Below are 18,214 nucleotides of genomic sequence, written 5' to 3' on the forward strand. Positions count from 1 at the left end.
AGATCTTACTCTTTAACTCTTGACCTTCTTTAACTTATCTTTCTCATCAAAGTTTGTCATAAATAAGGTATATCACTGAGACAGATTCTTTTCTCTGGTTAGTCCAAATTAAAGTTCTTTGTGTGGCCAGTCCTAAATTGACCTTTCCTTTAATAAATTTTTATAATTCATACTTTGTCATTTTCCAGAAGTCAGTGGAGCTAATTAAAGTATACTCTTTTATGGTTAAATGATTTTTTAAATTGTTATAATTTGATAAATATTGAAAAGGTGCTCAAGATGTAGTTTTCCTTCCTTACTATTCTGCCAAATCTTCCTTTCTATAATCCTCAAGACTATTTCTACATCTCTAATTCCATATGCCCAGAGCCCCATAAGGGCCCCATATGGCACTTTACATACCTTAGAAAAAATAGTCTTTGTTCTCAGCCTCATGGGAGGAGAGGAATTGTTAAGTTTTAGCACCAAGATCCTGAAGTCAGGCCTCTACTTAGACAAAAGGTTTTAAACTTAACCCTGAATGACTAATGTGTTCTATTAATCTTAAATGATAATATTGATGTCCCATAGGAAGGACAGCTTCAGATCATCTCTAGAGTGTGTCTTATTCAGGCCATCACATAAAGTATTTTAAAATATCCAAGATCATCATTAGATAAGACCATCATCCAAGACAACTTTTGGTTACTGTTAAAGGATTTAAAAAAGTAATAATAATGTCATGACGCTCATGTAGATATCAAATAAGCATGCATTTAGATTTTAATTAATCATTAATGAAGGAGTTGGTAAGAGGCTACAAGCAGCTTAAAGGAAGGAAAGTCGCTCAGTCGTGTCCGACTCTTTGCGACCCCGTGGACTGTAGCCTGCCAGGCTCCTCCGTCCATGGGATTCTCCAGGCAAGAACACTGGAGTGGTTTGCCATTTCCTTCTCCAGGGGATCTTCCTGACCCAGGGATCGAACCCAGGTCTCCCACATTGGAGGCAGACACTTTAACCTCTGAGCCACCAGGGAAGTCCACAAGCAGCTTAAAGAAGACTCCAAAGACCACATGTAGGTCAAGAGCATTGAAATGAATGTGCAAATGAAGGCAAAGTTAGCTACTTTCACAGTGAAGGACAGGAAGGTAAGAAAAAACAATTTTGGAGGAAAGATGAGCTTAGTTATGAAAATTTTAAAGTCGAGGCTAAAAACAAAGAGCAGAAAGTTGGATCCCAGGACTAAAACTCAAGAGACAAGTCAGCAGAGATAGAGATTCATGAATCTCTCATTGTAAGGACATAATCAAAACCATGAGAAAAAATAAAATGACCCCATATAGGCAAAAAGTCAAAAGAGAAAAGACAGAGATAAGAATGTTAGGATACTCTAACATTAAAAGTATAGACTAGGAAAGAGGACCCTATGAAGGGACGAGGAATGAGGAGAAGTAAGGGATTCAAGAGTGAGAGAGTTGCAAATCCTAGGGAAAAGAATGGTTTCAAGGATGATGCCTGCGTGCATGCTAAGTCACTTCAGTTGCGTCCAACTTTTTGCAATCCTATGGACTATAGCCCACCAGGCTCTTCTGTCCAAGGGATTCTCCAGGCAAGACTACTGGAGTGGGTTGCCATGCTCTCCTCCAGGGGATCTTCTTGACCCAGGGATGGAACCATGTCTCTTAGTTCTCCCGCATTGGCAGGTTGGGAAGCCCTTCAAGTATGATAAAATGGTTCATTTCAAATGTCACTTATAAGACAAATCCTGTGGAGGTCTGAGTCATCAGTTTCCTTACCAGAGAGGTTTTGGTGAAAAATGTGGTTAGAGAAGTTACTTGAAAAGTAAATAGGGGACTTCCCTGGCTGTCCAGTGGTTAAGACTCTGTGCTTCCACTGCAGGGGGCAGGGGTTTTGACCCCTGGTCAAGGAACTACAATCCCACATGCTGCATGCCACGAGGCTCAGCCAAAATAAAAAATAAATAAAATAATTTTTTTAAAAGAAAGATGAGTAGGAATACCTGCTAAAGGTAGCAGATAGAAAATATTCATGTACTCTTTTTCTTTCTTGAATTCATCAAGATAACAGTAAAGAAATTTTGAAACCTATTAACCTGTGGAGACAAACCCAACAAGCAAGGAGGCAACAAAAAATTTTGGAATCTGGAAAACTGATGGATGAGTGGCAAATGACTACATGATATCCAGAAAGCTGAATCCTAAATCAACAGTGAAGACAGTTAAGAAGCCAATCATTTCTCTCCACAGATCCCCTATCCAAGTATTCTGGAAGTAGTGGCACCAGATTCTGATGCTGCTGGAAGTTTGTCTCTTCCCAGGTGGTGCTAGTAGTGGTAAAGAACAACTGCCAATGCAGGAGACGTAAGAGACATGGGTTCAATCCCTGGGTTAGGTCGGGAAGATCCCCTGGAAAAGGAAATGGTAACCCACTCCACTATCTCTGCCTGGAAAACTCCATGGACAGAGAAGCCTGGAGGACTAGAGTCCATGGAATTGCAAAGAATTGGACACAACTGAAGCGACTAGCATGCACATGGTAGAGAAGAATCACTTGAGGATTTGTACGAAACAGACTCCAAGATGGCCACCCTCTCCAGCAGACAGACTTCACCTCTTACAGAAGTCTAGAAGTTTATAGTCTGTAAAGGGTGAAAAAGTTCTTGCACTAGAAGACGCCAACACAGTCATTGGAAGTGTACCCATACTGAATTCCAGGTGAGTGGGAATTGGGATTTAAAGGAGGACTTTTGAATACCAAATATTGAAATCTTCAGCCCTCCTTGACTACTCTGTCCCCATAAAACTGGTAGCTGAAATTACAACTTCCATGCAGGAGATTAGAAACATCTTTACCAGAGACTCCAGCCAGCACAAGGGAAAAGTCCTAAAATATGGACATCAGGAATTTCTGAGGAAACAGGCAGCGGAATCTCCACCACTAAGCTTATTGTCCATGATGCAGAATGCACACTACCCTTTCAGATATTTTCATCAGCTTTTAAGTTCTTCAACTTAAACATAAACATATAGTCGAGGATCCCCAAAGAACTAAATAAAGCCACTAACATGAAAGGCAGAAAACCAAACAAACAGCAAATAAATCAACTGTGCAAGGAGGCGAAAACCTCAAAACACTAATATTTATATGTCAGAGAAATAAGACATATTAACCTTGAAACATGAACAGAAATGGTGCAGATAAGGGAAACTAAGAAAGAACTCTTGGAAAAACAGAAATTGTTTGCAGAAATTAAAAATGGGAAACCTTAGAAAAGGAAAAACTAAGAAAAATGAGGAAATCTCCTAATAAGTAGATCAAAAGATAACAAGAAAATAAATTGGGAAATCAACAAGTTTAACATTCAAATAATGGAAATTTCAGAAAGAATGAATAAATAAAATGGAGGAAAGAAACTCATCAAATAACAAATTCAAGAACACTTCCTACATTGAAAGCATCCACAGAGTGTCCCCCCAAAATACAACAGATAAAATATTCCACATTAAGGCACATCCTGAGAAATTTCAGGACACTGTTCACAAATATATTCCTAAAAAGTAGCTGTAGAGAAAAATAAAATGAAAATATAAGTGGGGGAGATGAAGAGGGCATAGTAGGAGGACGCTGAGCTCACCTCCCCTGAAAATACATAAAAAATATGACTGTATGAGGAGCAATTCTCATTGAAAACAATCTAGAGACTGGCAGAAAGCTCTTCTACAACCAAGACTGTAAGGAAAGATCCAAATGGAGTCTGATGGGAAGCATGGAGAAGTGACCTAGTCAGGACCCACACACCTAACAGGGGACACGGAAGAGGAGAGAAGTGTTATGGTCTCAGATAGCATTCCTTGTGAGTGAGAAGTTTGAGTCACTGTTTCAGTTCAGTTCAGTCACTCAGTCATGTCCGACTCTTTGCAACTCCATGGACTGCAGCACGCCAGGCCTCCCTGTCCATCAACAACTCCCAGAGTTTATTCAAACTCATGTTCATAGAGTCGGTGAGGCTGTCCAACCATCTCACCCTCTGTCATCCCCTTCTGCTCCCGGCTTCAATCTTTCCCAGCATCAAGGTCTTTTCCAATGAGTCAGTTCTTTGCATCAGGTGGCCAAAGTATTGGAGTTTCAGCTTTAGCATTAGTCCTTCTAATGAATGTTCAGGACTGATTTCCTTTAGGATGGACTGCTTGGATCTCCTTGCTGGACAAGGGACTCTCAAGAGTCTTCTCCAACACCACAGTTCAAAAACATAAATTTTTTGACACTCAGCTTTCTTTACCATCCAACTCTCACATCCATACATGACCACTGGAAAAACCATAGCCTTGACTAGATGGACCTTTGTTGGCAAAGTCATGTCTCTGCTTTTTAATATGCTGTCTAGGTTGGTCATAACTGTTCTTCCAAGGAGTAACAGTCTTTTAGTTTCACGGCTACAATCACCATCTGCAGTGATTTTGGAGGTCCAAAAAATAGTCTGTCACTGTTTCCACTGTTTCCCCATCTATTTGCCATGAAGTGATGGGACCGGAGGCCATGATCTTAATTTCCTGAATGTTGAGTTTTAAGCCAGCTTTTTCGCTCACCTCTTTTACTTTCATCAAGAAGCTCTTCAGTTCTTCTTTGCTCTCTGCCATAAGGGTGGTGTCATCCGCATATCTGAGGCTATTGATAATTCTCCCAGCAATCTTGATTCCAGCTTGTGCTTCATCCAGCCCAGCGTTTCTCATGATGTACTCTGCATATAAGTTAAATAAGCAGGGTGACAATATACAGCCTTGACACACCACTGTTCCTATTTGGAACCAGTCTGTTGTTCCATGTCCAGTTCTAACTGTTGCTTCCTGACCTGCATACAGATTTCTCAGGAGGCAGGTCAGGTGGTCTGGTAGTCCCATCTCTTTCAGAATTTTCCACAGTTTTTTGTGATCCACACAGTCAAAGGCTTTGGCATAGTCAATAAAGCAGATGTTTTCTGGAAGTCTCTTGCTTTTTCTATGATCTAGCAGATGGTGGCAATTTGATCTCTGGTTTCTCTGTCTTTTCTAAGTCTAGCTTGAACATCTGGAAGTTCTCAATTCATGTACTGTTGAAGTCTGATTTGGAGAATTTTGAGCATTACTTTACTAGCGTGTGAGATGAGTGCAATTGTGCAGTAGTTTGAGCATTCTTTGGCATTGCCTTTCTTTGGGATAGGAATGAAAACTTACATTTTCCAGTCTTGTGGCCACACCTGAGTTTTCCAAATTCGCTGGCATTTGAGTGTAACACTTTAACAGCATCATCTTTTAGAATTAGAAATAGCTCAGTTGGAATTCCATCATCTTTGCTAGCTTTGTTCGTAGTGATTCTTTCTAAGGCCCACCTGCCATTGGACTCCAGTATGTCTGGGCTCTAAGTGAGTGATCATGCTATCACGGTTATCTGGGTCATTAAGATCTTTTTTGTCTGCTCCTTTGGTGTATTCTTGCCACCTCTTATTATTATCTTCTGCTTCTGTTAGGTCCATACCATTTCTGTCCTTTATTGTGCCCATCTTTGCATGAAACCTTCCCTTCATATCTCTAATTTTCTTGAAGAGATCTCTAGTCTTTCCCATTTTATTGCTTTCCTCTATTTCTTTGCATTGATCACTGAGGAAGGCCTTCTTATCGTTCCTTGCTATTCTTTGGAACTCTGCATTCAAATGGGTATATCTCTCCTTTTCTCCTTTGTCTTTCACTTCTCTTCTTTTCACAGCTATTTGTAAGGCTTCCTCAGACAACCATTTTTCCTTTTTGCATTCTTTTTCTTGGGGATGGTTTTGATCCCTGCCTCCTGTACAGTTTCATGTACCTCAGTGCATAGTTCTTGAGGCACTCTCTAACAATTCTAATCCCATGAATCTATTTCTCACTTCCACTTTATAATCGTAAGGGATTTGATTTAGGTCATACCTGAATGGTCTAGTGGTTTTCCCTATTTTCGTCAATTTAAGTCTGAATTTGGCATTAAGGAGTTCACGATCTGAGCCACAGTCAGCTCCCAGTCTTGTTTTTGCTGATTGTATAGAGCTTCTCTATCTTTGGCTGCAAAGAATATAATCAATCTGATTTTGATATTGACCATCTGGTGATGTCTATGTGTAAAGTCTTCTCTTGTGTTGGAAGAGGGTGTTTGCCATGACCAGTGCATTCTCTTGGAAAAACTCTATTAGCCTTTTCCCTGCTTCATTCTGTACTCCAAGGCCAAATTTGCCTGTTACTCCAGGTATTTCCTGACTTCCTACTTTTGCATTCCAGTCCCCTATAATGAAAAGCACATCCCTTTTGGGTGTTAGTTCTAGAAGGTCTTGTAGGTCTGTAGAACCATTCAACTTCAGCTTCTTCAGCATTACTGGTTGGGGCATAGACTTGGATTATCATGATAGTGAATGGTTGCCTTGGAAATGAACAGAGATCATCCTGTCATTTTTGAGACTGCATCCAAGTACTGCATTTCGGACTCTTTTGTTGACTATGATGGCTACTCCATTTCTTTTAAGGGATTCTTGCTCACAATAGTATATATAATGGTCATCTAAGTTAAATTCACCCATTCCAGTCCATTTTAATTCCCTGATTCCTAAAGTGTCAATGTTCACTCTTGCCATCTCCTGTTTGACCACTTCCAATTTGCTTTGATTCATGGACCTAACATTCCAGGTTCCTATGCAATATTGCTCTTTACAGCACCAGACCTTGCTTCCATCACCAGTCTCATCCACAACTGGGTATTGTATTTGCTTTGGATCCATCTTTTCATTCTTTCTGGAGTTATTTCTCCACTGATCTCCAGTAGCATATTGGGCCCCTACCAACTGGGGGAGTTCATCTTTCAGTGTCCTATCTTTTTGCCTTTTCATACTGTTCATGGGTTTCTCAAGGCAAGAATACTGAAGTGGTTTGCCTTTCCCTTCTCTTGTGGACCACGTTTTGCCAGAACTCTCCACCATGACCCACCCATCTTCGGTGGCCCTACATGGCATGGCTCATAGCTTCACTGAGTTAGATAAGGCTGTGGTCCATGTGATCAGATTGGTTAGTTTTCTGTGATTGTGGTATGCAGTCTGTCTGCCCTCTGATGGAGAAGGATAAGAGGTTTAAGGAAGTTTCTGATGGGAAAGACTGAAGGGGAAATTGGGTCTTGTTCTGATGGGCAGGGCATGCTCAGTAAATCTTTAATCCAATTTTCTGTTGATGGGTGGGGCTGTGTTTTCTCTCTGTCATTTACCTGGTGCCAAACTATGGTGGAGGTAATGAAGATAATGGCGACCTCTTTCAAAAGGTCCCATGCAGACACTGCTACACTCAGTACCCCCAAACCTGTAGCAGGCCACCACTGACCCACGCCTCCACCAGAGACTCCTAGACACTCACGGGCAAGTCTGGGTCAGTCTCTTTTGGGGTCACTGCTCCTTTCTCCTGGGCTCTGGTGCATATCAGGTTCTATTTGTGCCTTCCAAGAGTCTGTTTCCCCAGTCTTATGTAAGTTCTGGCAGCTCTATGGTGGGCTTAATGAAGACCTCCTCCAAGAGGGCTTATGCCATACCCAGGTCTGCTGCACCTAGAGCCCCTGCCCCTGCAGCAGTCCACTGCTGTCCCATACCTCCTCAGGAGACACCCAAACACAGTTCTGTCTCAGTCTGTGTGGGGTCTCTGGGTCCTGGTGCACACAAGGTTTGTTTGAGCCCTCTGAGCATCTCTGGCAGGTATAGGGTTTGATTCTAAACGTAATTTTGCCCCTCCTACCATCTTGCTTGGGCTTCTCCTTTGCCCTTGGACGTGAGATCTCTTCTCAAAGTCACTCCAGCACCACACAGCCACTTATTAGGTACCCAATTTAAAAATGGGCAAAAGACCTGAATAGGCATTTTTTAAAAGAAGGCATACAGATGGCCTATAATTACATGAAAAGATGCACAACATTGCTAATCATCAGGGAAATGCAAATCAAAACAATGAGATATCAGCTTTCATCTGTCAGGATGGATATTTTCAAAAAGACCACAAATAACAAATGTTAGCAAAAAGGTGGGGAAAAGGGAACCCTGGTACCCATGATGGGAATGTAAACTGGTGTAGTCCCTGTTAAAAACAGTATGGAAGTACCTCAAAAGACTAAAAATAGAACTATGATATGATCCAGCAATTCCACTCTTGAGTGTATCTGAAAAAAAAAAAAACCCACTAACTCAAAAAGGTTATTTGCACCCCAATGTTCAAAGCAGCATTATTTACAACGTCCAATATATAAAGGCAACCTAAATGTCCAATCAACAGATGAGTAGATAAAGAAAATGTAAGGTATACACAAGTATACATATAATATATGTATTATATACATATAAAATGTATATAATGGAATATTATGCAGCTGTTAAAAAAAGAGAGAATGACATATTGCCATTTACAGCAACACAGATGGACCTGGAGCATATTATACTTAGTAAAAATAACAAAGACAAATTCTGTATGTTGTGACATGTATGTGGAACCTAAAAAAAATTTTTTAATGAATACAATATAACAAAACGGATGCACAGATACAGAGAAGGGAGAGGGAAGTAAGGAGGGTCATATAGGAATAGGGGATTAAGAGGTACAAACCACTGTGTATAAAATGAATGAGATACAAGGATGCACTATACAGCACAGGGAGGGTAGTCAATATTTAATAAGAAGTTTAAATGGAGTATAATCTATAAAAATATTAAAACACTATGTCACACACTTGAAATTAATATTGTAAATCAACTACTGTTTAATAAAAGTAAATAAATAAAATTAAATCACAAAAAAATCAAGGATTAGAATACCTTTGGATTTCTTAGCAACACAAAAACAATGGCAGAATAGTTTCAAAATTCTGATAGAAAGTGACTTCTGATTCAGAATTCTATATAGAGACATACTACTGATTAAGAGTAATGAAAGACTGCAGAGATTTTTAGACATTCAGGAAACCAAAATATTTACACACATCCCCCATGTACCCCCTTTCTCCAGAAGTTACTACAAATATTCTACCAAGAAGAGGGTATAGAAACAGGAAATCCACCTCAAGGGTTAGGCAGAGGAAATCGTGAGTGATGAGCTAAGATTACAAAAGGAAAGACATGTCACAACCAGTCAAACTGGAGCAGGTCAGAAGTTCCAGTAAAAAAGTCTGCAAAAGGTGAAATTAATAAAATCCCTGATGTGTTTTGAGGGATTGAATCAGTTCATAGAAAAACTAAGCAAATGAAGACAAGAAAAATTAACTCCAGGGAATATAAAAAAGTGTGCAGGAAAGGACATCTAATCATGTGAGTTCCCTGTGAATGAGATTTAAAAGTCATAGCCATGTGACACCAAAATGGGTGTTTAACTATATAGGAAAGGGAGTTCTTAGAAGTACATGTGTGAAGGACAGAGTTAGCAATAGAAGAAACTTCATTTTTCATAGAAGTGGTCAACAGGCAGAGCCTATAATGTAAAAATCAAGGAGTAGTATGCTACATAAAGATATTAAGAGTAAAAAAATAAAAGAAATAAAAGTGCATTGCCTATGGGCTGCCAGAGAGGCAAAGTCTGGGGTTTTGTTATAAGCTTTGGAAAACTATCTGACCCCTTAAGCTGAAATTTTAATCAAATTTTACATTTTGGTAAAAATGTAAACTAAATTCTAAAAAAGTGAACAGGAGTTGAGAACATTGAGATAATTACACAGGCGTTTTGGATGAATTTGGTGGGGGAAGAAAAAGTAAGATAGGTAGGTAGGTAAAGAAAGACGTGAGAAGTTTTTTAAAATATGGAGAAGTGAGACTTCCCTGGCTGTCCAGTGGTTAAAGCTTTGTCTTCCAATGCAAGGGGTGTAGGTTAGATCCCTAATCAGGGGGTAAGACCCAACATGCCTCAGGGCCAAAAAAAAAAAAAACAAAACCCAAAACATAAGACAGAAGCAATATTGTAACAAATTCAATAAAGACTTTAAAATGGTCCACATTAAAAAAAATGTTTTTATTTAAACAAAAATAAGGAGATTCTTGAGCATTTACATGAGTCACAATGTCAGAATCAGAAAATGGAAAGAAGTCACAAGTATAAATGAGAGAGGAAACTGTAAGGGAGCAGAGTCCTCCCCTTGATGGAGTAGGGAGAAATGACTTGAAAAGCACAACTTTGCACAGAAGAGGGGACACCTCTTCTGAAATTTGAGGAGGGGTGGGAAAGTGTGTGCGGATACAGACAAAAATGAAGTGATCTTGGGAGGGACAAGCAGGAAAAATACAACATTCTAACACCAAATTCTCAAAATTCAATGAACTATCAGATTTGAATTTTCACTAGACATTTGAGATACTCTTTCCAGTATACAAAATCAGTCTCCACTATTTTTGTTTTTATGTTGTGAAGTCAATGCACTCGGTGATCCCTGACCTTTTCAAATCACTCATGCAACAGTAAATGTGGGCTTGCACTCATGTATACACACACACACACACACACCTCTTTTACTTACTGATAGGCACCTGCTTCCCAAGAAACTATGCTGATACCATAGCAAAGAAGTCTTTGGAATTTTCTTGTAATTGAAAGAAATCTATTCCTGTTTGCATCTCTTAAGGATACAGCAGCAGTGTTACCTTGCGGCAGCTACCAGCTTAACTCTACACTTAATTTAGGTATGGCAATTCAACAACAGGTTCATCAAGTTTCATTTCTCGTGCATCTCTAGAGCCATGTTAATCGATCATGCCAACAACAGTGTCAGTGTCCTGTAAGATCACATCTTGCAAATGATAAATCATAGCCCGGGAGCAATAAGTAATCAATTGTCTCCATCCTATTTGATGGTGTTAAATTTTCAATTTCAGCTTTCTCACATTTATGTGGCTTGTAAAATTCCTGGTTGCACTTCAAACACAAATAACTATCATTAATGGAGAATTTATAATGTGTCAAACACTGTTTATGCTTTGTATATTCATGTCAGCATTGTCATGTCATGTCATACATTTCATTATTCATGTCATGTCATACATTCATTAACTTATGTTATTCTCCTAACAGCCACCCTAGAGCAGAAGTAGAATATGTACTGGCCTCATTTTAAGGAATGTGAAGTGACTGACCCAGGATTGAAATCCAGGCATATCTCCCTCTAGAGTCCTAGAATAGCACATACTATGCCTCTATGCCTCTCTTGCCCCCAGGGTGCAGGGGAAACAGAGTGAGGTTTAGGCTAAAACCTGGACAGTGGTCCATTGGAAAAGGCCATTTCTCCTTTATGCTTCACAGCATATTAGATGCAAGCCTTTAATAGAGCTGATATCTGCTACAAAGCTTATATAAATCTTCCCTCCTATTACAAACATTATTCCTGAATTCTTTAGGGCTTGGAGATGACTCTGTGTGTGTGTGTGTGTGTGTGTGTGTGTGTGTGTGTGTGTGTACATGTATGCCCATATGCCAGAAACTCTATGTTACTTTACCGAATTTAGCAATAACATTATGAATTATAAAAGTTGGTGCAAAAGTAACTGCAGTTTTTGCATTGTTGAAATTTGCTGTTTGATACCAGAATACATTCTTAAATAAATACGGTTATGTTATACATCACTTTCATGTGCATTTCTGGCTTACGTTTTTTCGCTAATGACTTGTTGCTTTTTTATATTTATTTAAGACTATGAAAATGATGTTAGACAAAAAGCAAATATGAGCAGTTTTCTTACTTGAGTTCAAAATGGATTGTAAAGCACTGGAGACAACTCACAACATCAACAACACATTTGGCCCAGGAACTACTAGCAAACATAGAGCACAGTGGTGGTTCTAGAAGTTTTGCAAAGGAGACAAGAACCTTGAAGATGAGGAGCACAGTGTCTAGCCATTGGAAGTTGGCAACAACGAACTGAGAGCCATCATTGAAGCTGATCCTCTTACAACTACACAAGAAGTTGCTGAAGAGTTCAACATCGACCATTCTATGGTCGTTTGGCATTTGAAGCAAACTGGAAAGGTGAAAAAGCTCAATAAGTGGGTGCCTTGTAAGCTGACAAAAAAAAAAAATCATCATTTGGAAGTGTCATCTTCTCTTATTCTACCCAACAACAAGGAACCCTTTCTCAATTGGATTGTGATGTGCGACAAAAAGTGGATTTTATACGACAACCAGTAACAACCGGCTCAGTGGCTGGATGGAGAAAAAGCTCCAAATCACTTCTCAAAGCCAAACTTGCACCAAAAAAGGTCATGGTCATTGTTTGGTGGTCTGCTGTCCGTTTGATCCACTACAGCTTTCTGAATTCTGGTGAAAGCAATACATCTGAGAAGCATGCTCAGCAAATCAAGCATCAAAAACTGTAATGCCTGCAGCCGGCATTGGTCAACAGAATGGGTCCAATTCTTCTCGATGACAATGCCCGCACAGCCAACGCTTCAAAAGTTGAACAAATTGGGCTAGGAAGTTTTGCCTCATCTGCCATATTCACCTGATCTCTCACCAACTGGCTATCACTTCTTCAAGCATCTCAACAACTTTTTGCAGGGAAAATGCTTCCACAACCGCCAGGATGCACAAAGTGCTTTCTAAGAGTTTGTCAAATCCTGAAGCATGATTTTTACCCTACAGGAATAAACAAACTTATTTCTCATTTAGCAAAAGTGTGTTGACTGTAATGGTTCCTATTTGATTAATAAAGATGTGTTTGAGTCTATTTATAATGATTTAAATTTCAGGGTTCAAAACCACAATTACTTTTGTACTAACAACTCAATTTGTGATTATCCGTGGTGCTATGTTTTATGCGGGAAAAACTGGGATTCAAAATGGCTAAATGATGTCTTGCTTAAACAACTCAGAACTGCTGGGCCTAAGAGTTTGGGAGAAAATGCAACATAGAACCACCTTTTCAAGCTACCAATGGTATTTTTCACAGAACTAGAACAAATCATTTCACAATTTGTATGGAAATATAAGAAACTCGAATAGCCAAAGCAATCTTGAGAAAGAAGAATGGAACTGGAGGAATCAACCTGCCTGACTTCAGGCTCTACTACAAAGCCACAGTCATCAAGACAGCATGGTACTGGCACAAAGATAGAAATATAGATCAATGGAACAAAATAGAAAGCCCAGAGATCAATCCACGCACCTATGGACACCTTATCTTCGACAAAGGAGGCAAGAATATACAATGGAGAAAAGACAATCTCTTTAACAAGTGGTGCTGGGAAAACTGGTCAACCACTTGTAAAAGAATGAAACTAGAACACTCCCTAACACCATACACAAAAATAAACTCAAAATGGATTAAAGATCTAAATGTAAGACCAGAAATTATAAAACTCCTAGAGGAAAACATAGGCAAAACACTCTCCAACATAAATCACAGCAGGATCCTCCATGACCCACCTCCCAGAATATTGGAAATAAAAGCAAAAATAAACAAATGGGACCTAATTAAAATTAAAAGCTTTTGCACAACAAAGGAAACTATAAGCAAGGTGAAAAGACAGCCTTCAGAATGGGAGAAAATAATCACAAACGAAGCAACAGACAAACAATTAATCTCAAAAATATACAAGCAACTCCTGCAGCTCAATTCCAGAAAAATAAACGACCCAATCAAAAAATGGGCCAAAGAACTAAACAGACATTTCTCCAAAGAAGACATACAGATGGCTAACAAACACATGAAAAGATGCTCAACATCACTCATTATTAGAGAAATGCAAATCAAAACCACGATGAGATACCATTTCACACCAGTCAGAATGGCTGCTATCCAAAAGACTACAAGCAATAAATGCTGGAGAGGGTGTGGAGAAAAGGGAACCCTCTTACACTGTTGGTGGGAATGCAAACTAGTACAGCCACTATGGAGAACAGTGTGGAGATTCCGTGCCATATGACCCAGCAATCCCACTGCTGGGCATACACACTGAGGAAACCAGAATTGAAAGAGACGCGTGTACCCCAATGTTCATCGCAGCACTGTTTACAATAGCCAGGACATGGAAGCAATCTAGATATCCATCAGCAGACGAATGGATAAGGAAGCTGTGGTACATATACACAATGGAATATTACTCAGCCATTAAAAAGAATACATTTGAATCAGTTCTATTGAGATGGATGAAACTGGAGCCCATTATACAGAGTGAAATAAGCCAGAAAGAAAAACACAAATACAGTATACTAATGCATATATATGGAATTTGAAAGATGGTAACGATAACCCTATATGTGAGACAGAATAAGAGACACAGATGCATAGAACAGTCTTATGGACTCTGAGGGAGAAGGTGAGGGTGGGACGTTCTGGGAGAATAGCATTGAAACATGTATATTATCTTATGTGAAACGGAACACCATTCCAGGTTCGATGCATGAGACAAATGCTCGGGGCTGGGGCAATGGGATAACCCAGAGGGATGGGATGGGGAGGGAGGTGGGAGGGGGGTTCAGAATGGGGAACACATGTAAACCCATGGCTGATTCGTGTCAATGTATGGCAAAAACCACTATAATATTGTAAAGTAATTAGCCCCCAACTAAAAAAAAAAAAAAACACCTTTTGAGCCCAGCTCTGAATACAAAAGCTGGGAATACAACAGAATGTAGAGCTGTATTCCTCCTATCTGTTGCTGTTATGCAAATGGCCCAAAGGTGATGAAGAGATGTAAATATTTCTCATTAATTTTGTTAAAGACCCTTGATGGGATTGATTTAGGAACTTGTATATGTATACTATTAAATGGAGACACACAAAGTGAATCCTTAATGCAGGAAATGATAGGTTACACTCAGCTCATTGTTTTTTATGATGGGGAACAGAACAAGGATGCTCATTGAACATAAATATAAGATCATACAAAAATTACTCCTTCATAAGTCTCATGTTGTACAACACAAGGCTCAACAATGCCTTGGATGCTGCAAACAACTGTGCTTGGTCCTTTTAAAAGACAAAAGATTTCCCTGAACAACTTCATTTCTTTCCTGATAAAGCAAGAGTTTCTCTGCTTTGCAATATTCAAAGGACAACCTGCTCTCACCAAGAACCAGAAAACAATGCTCTGTTTTCTATGGAAAAATTGACCTCACAAAATTATCCTGACCTTGAGATTTTTTGAAGTAGAATCAATGTGAAAACTGTCCTTGGGCACCTCCTTTCCCAAAACAAAAGTTTCATGGGAAATTTCCACTACCTTAACTGCTTAATTATGGTTTCTACTTTCTTCACATCTTGTTCTTGTCTGTTGAAAGAGCCCTTATTTATTTCAGTTGGAGCAGACAGAGGACTGGCATACACAAGTCACTGTAATAACTCACACCCTCAGGAATTAGAAAAGGATAATTCAACTCTTTTTAAAAATCACATAAAACTATAATTTCCTCCTATGGTTATCTGGCTGTATATTCCAAATCTAAATATACTAAGGACATCAAAAAATAGAGTATCTTTGTGCATGCTATATGCATCATCTTCAGAAAGCTCTGACTACTTTAACAGACTTTTTTTTCCACAAGGAAGATTCTAGAAATGATACAAGCCCTATCTTGTTAGAAAATAAAAAATAAATTTGCACACTGGTGCCAGCTAAACCCAGAATCGACTTTAAAATACAAAACAGTTCCACATTCGTGATTATGCAAAATATCCAAAATATGAGGCTGTCACACCCAAGGGAAACCCTCAAACTTAAAAATCACATCACTTGTGTGACTTTCAGAGATTTGTACTCTTCTCTCATTTCAAACTACATCATATGTTACAGTTTCATCAAAGCAGCTTGTTTCATTTAAAATATCTTCAAGGAGCTTAGCGAGAACAGCTGCAATGCAGGTCCCTCCTCTCACCGGAATACTACTGAGTGTTCCTTTCTGTTTTGTGTTCAGACTAGATTTGGTTAACCAGATTTCTGGTAAGTCTGCCCAGCCACCTGTCTCCATGTTCAAAGTTAATTGTTGTTTGTCCCAGGTGAGTATAAGAGTGGATAAACAACGTTAGTGTACCTTTTATAGGGAGAACAAACAAGTTTTAATAGTCAGAAAGGAAGGGAGGAAGGACAGGAGGGAAGGAAGAAGAGAAGGGAAGAGAGAGGGAGAGGGAAGGAGGGAAGGAGGGAGAACTTTTTATAAGAGATTGCCCTGGTTGCTTTTTATGGCATAACTAATCAACATACTTAGTTGAATTATCATTAGCATTAATCAGTTACCCTGGGACAGGAGTCAGTGTAGAGACAGGACGCATCCATTTGCTCTTCAGACTTCAGTATATGAAATACAGTGATGCTATCTTACATACATTATCTATTGTGACATCATTTGGCCAATGAGCCCACACTCTTCAAGTTGGAACCTGTAAAGTGCCACCGTAAGCCCTCCTCCTGAGCAACTCCACCCTGTTCCAACTTGCCCCACCCCTCCCCAGTTCCACCATTGTGTGAATAATCTTACTTGACTATGGTTTGTTTCAAATTGGTTACAATTCAACAAACTATTTTCTGCAAAAAACCAAGACATATGGACAAAAGTAAAAGAACAAATTAAAACATTTTAGCTGTTAAGATGAACATAAATATACTATGCCTCCCTGGTAGCTCAGTCTATAAAGAATCTGCCTGCTACACAGAAGACCCAGGTTCCATCCCTGGGTCAGTAAGATGCCCTAGAGAAGGAAATGGCAAACCTCTCTGGTATCCTTGCCTGGAGAAGCCCTTCAGTCCTTGGGGTCGCAAAGAGTTGGGCACGACTGTGCTATTAACACTTTAATAAACAAATCAGATGTTTGTCCATACGTTGCACATAGAATCACCATCAATAAAGCAGAACTGCCAAGACTGAAGCTTGAAAATTAAAGGAAATACTGACACTAAATTTACACACATTTTGGGTGTGTAGTATTAATCTTTTAATTCTTTTTAGTTTCACACATCTGGTCCTCTTTGTTTTCCTGTGAATTTCTGTATATTATTTTATATACAGAAGCTTGACATTGTTCCTTTGAATTGTCTAGGAGGCAGGTTTGCAAACATGCTTCTTTATTGGGGCAACATATTCTGAAGAATGGGGCTTCCCTGATGTCTCAGTGGTAAAGAAGCCACCTGCCAATGCAGGAGATACAGGTTCAATCCCTGGGTGAGGAAGATCCCTTGGAGAAAGAAATGGAAACCCACTCCAGTATTCTTGCCTGGAAAATCCCACGGACATGGGAGTCTAGCGGGCTACAGTCCATGGGGTCACAAAAGAGTCCAACAGGACTTAGCAACTAAACAACAACAATTTAGAAGAGTAGAGACTCATCATCTCCAGGAAGAATGGTTTAGTTATAAAAACTAGTGGTGCAGAAAGTACAGTGTCAAAAGCCATTAACTCTAACTCACACTGCCACAACCACTGGTAGCAAAGTATATTTACTTGGCAGCCTTGATCACAGGTGTATCACTACATAGTGGGGCATGCTGGGTGGCTCAGATAGTAAAAAACCTGCCTGTACTATAGACACACATCCTATATTTTAAGAAGGTCATATCTTTGGGGAAACAAAAATCTCTGTAGTTCAGAGGTGTATGCATCTGTGGTTCACTAATTGGAGTGAGAATCTCAGGGCATAGATGCATTCAGTATTAGTTCTAGTAGATAGATTAGATAGATTAGACCTAATTTAATTAGCTAAATGCCTGTATATTGCTTTTCCAGGGAAATGAGTAAAAAGAAGAACCCCAGGCTGAAAACTATAAAAGCATTCTTCACAATATTGTACATATGGCAGTCCCATTCATGGGTAGCAGCGTAATGCAATGAGGTGTCAGATTCTGGGTTTCTAGACCTGGTTTTCCCATTCGGTAGCTATATGATGTTAGGATGGTTGTCTAAATTCTCTGGGCCTTCATTTATTCATATTTTCCAAATGGATAGGAACTGTGTGTTTGTCTTGCTTTGTCCTGTAATCATAATGGTTTTTAAACTCAGTCACTGAAATGTATACAGAAGGGAAAAATTACATTGTAAGACTGTTATAGCTCCTGCTATTTCTATTTTATTATTCCCAGACAAGGCACTGGGAACATATCACCACTACCAGGCAACCTAGATGGCTCGACAAGCTTTCTTGTCCAATATTAATATCCACTGATGCAATTAATCAAGCTAGCAGAACTTCCAGAGAAAACAGATGCCTACAAGGGAAAAATGGCATGAA

General features: G+C 39.3%; 1 protein-coding gene across 6 annotated transcripts in view; it reads right to left on the reverse strand.

Annotated features, from left to right (window-relative positions):
- The window catches only part of TSPAN8 (tetraspanin 8), an 89,444-nt gene extending 73,153 nt beyond the window's left edge, over positions 1-16,291 (reverse strand). For all 6 annotated transcript variants that reach the window (XM_081483976.1, XM_081483981.1, XM_081483978.1 and 3 more), the window contains exon 1: positions 16,230-16,291. The gene's annotated coding sequence lies outside the window, so the exon portion shown is untranslated. The remainder of the gene's footprint in view (positions 1-16,229) is intronic.
- Between the last annotated feature and the right edge of the window lie 1,923 nt (positions 16,292-18,214).

Source organism: Giraffa tippelskirchi, chromosome 4 (genome assembly GCF_054371585.1).
Source record: "Giraffa tippelskirchi isolate mGirTip1 chromosome 4, T2T-mGirTip1v1.2.pri, whole genome shotgun sequence".
Classification (NCBI taxonomy): Eukaryota; Metazoa; Chordata; class Mammalia; order Artiodactyla; family Giraffidae; genus Giraffa; species Giraffa tippelskirchi.